The following is a 6,000-nucleotide window of genomic DNA, read 5'->3' as shown; positions in this document are numbered from 1 at the left end:
CTATTTAGATGCGTCTCGTCGCTATCTTCAATTTGAGTACTCACGGAGCCAAAACTGACTTCGTATGAGGAAGATACACCTATTTTACTGAACAGTGCGCAAAACAGATTCCAATCCGAATTCAGGTACGAGATTGATTCTAGATAGATCCAATTTTTTTTCTTCTCTCTTTTTTTTTCTCACGCCTTTTTTTCTTTTTCTTCTCCCTCTTTTTCTTTTTTTCTTTCCTTTTTTCTCTTTTTTTTTCTTTATCTTCTTTTTCTCCCTCTTTCCAAGACAAACTAGATAAGATGCAGATTCGATCAGGCGAAGATGTGAGTGACCTCAACTATGATTATGACAATAAATAGTGCATAGCACATGGTGGAAATTGGTGGATGGGATGGTGGACAGCGGATGGGATAATGATGCAGCGGCTGCATGACTAATGTGAACAGAACTCGAAACTCTAAAGGAACTAGACACTAAGACCAGCAACTCGACACGGCGATGCAACCGATAATTCAATAATGCAAACAATGAAAAGAAAATTGCAAAGGCTCAGTCTGGCTAGGACAAAGGATGAATAGATCTAACTTTTGTTTTGTGGCTTTTTCTTGGACAATAGGTAAGAAAATAAATCTAATCTAGGAAAAACTGGAAATTCTCACCGAGCAACCTGAAAACTGATACCACTTGATAGAGGCGGGGTGTCCCGATCTTTCGATGAGATGATAACTATCGATTTGGTGGAGACGACTTTGACGATCCGACTACAAACGTGCACGATGTTGCGCCTTAGCAATCGCTAAACCAATCTCCTGAGGTTATTGACCACGCCGGAAGCACGGTCAACCTGACCACGAAGGTCTATTCCTGCAAGCAATCGAAGAACAAGCAAGAATATGATAAAAGCAATCTGAATATTGCGAGTATATATGAAGTTTTGATAAAGATGGGGATCCGTAAGCGGTCTTGGTCTGGTCGTTGGACACAAACGAAGTACACGAAGTTGCAATGGCTAACTTTTAACTAAACAAATCCCAAGCAAAAGCTACTAGATGGATCTACTTATATAGGAGCAAGGGGTGGCGGCCAAGGAGGTGGGAGGACGTCCCAAGGCAGCCTAAAACTAAATCTAGGTCGTACAAGGCCAATGGGCCCAAGTGGAGGTGATGTAACACCTTTGGACTTGTAGTTTGACTCGGATTCTGCTGCAGCATCAGATTGTTTCGTCCACAACTCAACGCTCCGAACGAATTTGAAGGTGATTCCAATTGGGTTGGAAAGTGCACGAAATCTAGTTTCCAAAAAAAAAATCACCCAATTCGGAGTCCGTATGAAAAACTTGTGTGCGTTTTGAGTCAGGTATGTCTGTGCAGTGCGAATCTGAATCCAGAACGTGAGAGACTTGGACTCTATCTTCTCTTGGGCCAAAAGTGACGTGAGAGAACTTTTTGGACAGCAAATAAACATCTCTTTCTTCCTTATCTTCATATGTGGATTGTACAAATGTCCCATACACCTGCAATTAGACAAAACACAAAAGTGTGTGAAGTATTTTTGTTCTGGATAACATAAATAGATTATTGAATAGTTTGCACTAGAAATCACCTGACAAATATGCATATATGCAATATTTTTGGTCATATCCAAGGTAGTCATGTCCTCATCACTCTCCCTCTCAGCATACCCAGGAGAAAGCAGAGAATGGAGGAGAAGGGAAGTGAGGATGAATGGCTCCAGTCCTCCCCTCCCCTCCTATTATAGGCCGGTCAGGGAGAGAGTTGATCCCACGACGAGTAAACGCCGCCCTCCTCCAGCAATCTAAGAAGACCGGGACCCCGCCTTGATGCTCTCCGACACCATGCGCCTCCGTTACCTACCCCACTTAGTGCATGCAGCTTACGTGCCTAAGGATAAGGGCATGGTGGGAAGAGTGAATTGGTAGTTACTTGCCCGTGCGTTAAAGTCATTCATGGGCCATCACAAGAGTAACCCCACCATGATTGGTGTTACGCAACACGCGGAAGAATCAGAAATTGGTCAGGATCGAGTTAATAAAGAAGCAAAGAAGATCTCAAGGGGCCAGCCACCTCTACGCCCCTGCCTGTGCACTGGTTAGGGCCTACCCCGACGATGCCCGGCAGTGCGTTTGGGCCTGGCCCAGGGGCTCCTGTCAGTACAACCGACCCTGGGTCCGTTGCCCAGACTATGCACAGGCGATTATGACACCAAGATCAGATCAAGGAACAAGAGATCGTCCCTTTGAAAGACCAAAGTGCAGATCAAGACGACCAAGACTAGCCAGAGAGACAAGATACGACTTCAAGAAGAACCTCCCTTGTCGGGCAAGCGAGCCTGGCGAGGTTGGGGTTACCATGAAGCGGGCCTCCAAGATCGCCCCAACAGGCCTACCGAGGCACACGGAGGCAAACCACTCCATGTAACACCCCGGATGTAATTTACATTATTTGTATCCCAACTCTTGCCGTTTCCGGCCTAAGTTATTTTATTTTCCTCGAGTTCGGGTTTTGCCCTCCGTGTGTTGTTGCCTTTGTCATGCATCTCATATCATGTCATCATGTGCATTACATTTGCATACGTGTTCGTCTCATGCATCCGAGCATTTTCCCCGTTATCCGTTTTGCATTTCGGCGCTCCTATCTCCTCCGGTGCCCCTTCCTACCTATTTTCATGTGTGGGGGTTAAACATTTCTGGATTGGACCGAGACTTGTCATGCGGCCTTGGTTTACTACCGGTAGACCGCCTGTCAAGTTTCGTAGCATTTGGACTTCGTTTGATACTCCAACGGTTAACCGAGGGACCGAGAAGGCCTCGTTTGTGTTGCAGCCCAACACCCCTCCAATTTGGCCCAAAACTCACCTAAACCCTCTCCATCGTCTAGGTCGTTCGATCACGATCACGTGGCCGAAAACCGTACTCCATTTGGAGCTTCCTAGCTCCCTCTAGCCTATAAATAGATCCCCTTCGGAAATCACGGGTCTTCTTCCCCCTAACCCTAGTCCCGCTCCTCTCCCCGCGGCCGAAAACGTCCGCCGGCCGCCGGACACACCGCCGCCACCAACCGCCGACTGCCACGTGGCCTTCACCGCCTCCCACCGCTCCGGCCCGCGGGAACCCGCACCGGGCCCTCCAAGCCCATCGGCCGGGCCGCGCCCCACGCTGCCCGCCGCGCCGCCCATCCGCCTCGTCGCTGACCGGTCGCCGCCCGCTGCCGACTTCGCCGTCCGCTACCAACGTCCGCAGCTCCGGCCACCGGCGCGCGCCGCCCCAGCCACCGGCGCCCGCAGCCACCCCACTGACGTCTGTCGCCGCCTCCACTCATCTTCGGCGTCCTCCTCCGACCGCGACGAGCTCCGGCCACCACCACCATCTCCGGCGACCTCCGGTGAACAGTGTCACCGACGAACCCTCGGGATCCGCTCCGGCCGGATCTCATATCTGGAATGGTCTCTCGGTTGACTTTTTATCCCCGAAACCCTAATTATTTTGCAAACTTTGGCATGTCGTATCTCTGCGTCCGTAGCTCCGATCCGTGCGTGTAGCATATCAAATTATTCGTCTCGACGAGTACAACATTTCACCTCATTGAATCATTTTCATTTGAGCTCATATTGATGCCAGAAATGCTGTTGGAAGAGGGCTATGTAGTAAATTTGGCAGATCTGTTTCATCAAATAGCTATTTGTTATTTTTGTCAAGTTTAATGTGTGCATGATATGCTCCTGAGCTCTTCATGAGTTTTGTTATATGTCATGCCATATTTACAGAGGTGCTTACCATGTATTTTTGTGATATGTGTGGTGACTAGCACAAGCTTGCAAAGTAGCGTAATCGGTAATGCTGATTTCAGGGACATAGAATTTCACAAAGTCCTTGTCCTGATTTTTGTCATTATGCCATATGTTCATGTTGTTTCCTAGTGATCCGTGCCTCTTTTGAGGATGATCAGTAAGGATGATTTGTTAACTTTGTGGTGATCTATCCATCCATGTCTTTGTTTGCATTTATGAAGGACCCTAGCTTGAGTCAATCGAGCCCTACTTTTGCTATATCGTGAATCCTGGCAGATTGTTGACTTGTTAGCGATTTTGCCGAGGATGTTGCTATCGATCCGTGCATGCTATGTGGTTGTTCTTGCCATGTATAGCTTCTATGATATGTATTCTTGATGGGTGTATGCTTAGTTTGTCATGCCATGCTCTGTAGAGAGTGCATCGAGCTCATAAACATGCCCACTCGTTAACTGATTTGCATGCTCCAGTTTTTCACTAAGTCTGAGATCTCTTTATGTTTTTGCCATGTTCACATGCTTGCAATTGTATTTTCTGATCCCTTTTGGCTCAAGGTCACTAAGGGACTTTTGTTAAGTACTTTGAGTAGCTTCATGCCATGCCTTGATTTGCCATGTTAAGTTCATGTAGCATGTAGTTTTCATGCTCTAAAGTGTGCTTCCTGATGTTAAATTCCAGACTTGTGTTAATTTCACTAAGTCTGAAACCTGTTACCATTTGCACTTTTGCCATGCTTGTTTGAACCTGTTATTGGATGAATTAGCCATAGCTCAGTGTTCATATTTTGTCAAGCTTCATGAGTGGATCCCTGCCATGTATTTTGTTGTCATGTTTAAGTGCTGTAGCATAACTATTTTGATGCATTTAATTGGCCACTTGCTGATTATCGCAGACCGGTGCGATATTTGTTTTGCTTGCCATTTCCAAACCGTGCATCCGATTCTGGTGATCTTTATATCGATTTCAACTGAAATCACCTCACATTTCCAGTGGCACTCTTGGATTTCCAAGTTGAGGCCAGGTTCAATCATTCCTTGTCAAATCTTGTATATGCATCACATACCGCATCCCGCATAGCATACCATGTTTGCATCATGTTGTTTGAGCATTGCACGTGGTTGATTGTGTTCCTTTTGATTGTTTGTCTTGTTTGGGTAGAGTCGGGAGATGAGTTCGCTAACGAGGAGCCCGTTGAGTTCGCTTACGAGGATCAAGTCAACTCTGACAACTTTGCAGGCAAGATGATCATACCCTCGAAATCACTTCTATCTTTGCTTGCTAGATGCTCGCTCTTTTGCTATGCCTATGCTATGATGCCTACCACTTGCTTATCATGCCTCCCAAATTGCCATGCCAAACCTCTAACCCACCATGTCCTAGCAAACCGTTGATTGGCTATGTTACCGCTTTGCTCAGCTCCTCTTATAGTGTTGCTAGTTGCAGGTGAAGATTGGAGATCGTTCCTTGTTGGAACATTGTTTATTGTTGGGATATCACTATATTATCTTGTTATCTTAATGCATCTATATACTTGGTAAAGGGTGGAAGGCTCGGCCTTTTTCCTAGTGTTTTGTTCCACTCTTGCCGCCCTAGTTTCCGTCATATCAGTGTTATGTTCCCGGATTTTGTGTTCCTTACGCAGTTGGGTTATAATGGGAACCCCTTGACAGTTCGCCTTGAATAAAACTCCTCCAGCAATGCCCAACCTTGGTTTTACCATTTTCCACCTAGCCTCTTTTTCCCTTGGGTTTCCGGAGCCCAAGGGTCATCTTTATTTAAACCCCCCTGGGCCAGTGCTCCTTTGAGTGTTGGTCCGACCGAGTAGACTGCGGGGCCACCTCGGGGCAACTTGAGGGTTGGTTTTACTCATAGGATGTCTCATCTGAGTGTGCCCTGAGAACGAGATATGTGCAGCTCCTATCAGGATTTGTCGGCACATTCGGGCGGTGTTGCTGGACTTGTTTTACCATTGTCGAGGATGTCTTGTAAAACCGGGAGGCCGAGTCTGATCGAAATGTCTCGGGAGAAGGAATATCCTTCGTTGATCGTGAGAGCTTGTGATGGGCTAAGTTGGGACTCCCCTGCAGGGATTTGAACTTTCGAAAGCCTTGCCCGCGATTATGGGCAGATGGGAATTTGTTAATGTCTGGTTGTAGATAAGATGAAACTTAACTTAATTAAAATGAACCAACCGCGTGTGTA

Source organism: Triticum dicoccoides, chromosome 3A (genome assembly GCF_002162155.2).
Source record: "Triticum dicoccoides isolate Atlit2015 ecotype Zavitan chromosome 3A, WEW_v2.0, whole genome shotgun sequence".
Taxonomy (NCBI): Eukaryota; Viridiplantae; Streptophyta; class Magnoliopsida; order Poales; family Poaceae; genus Triticum; species Triticum dicoccoides.
The sequence above is the reverse complement of the archived record's forward strand: the minus strand, read 5'-3'. Positions refer to the sequence as shown.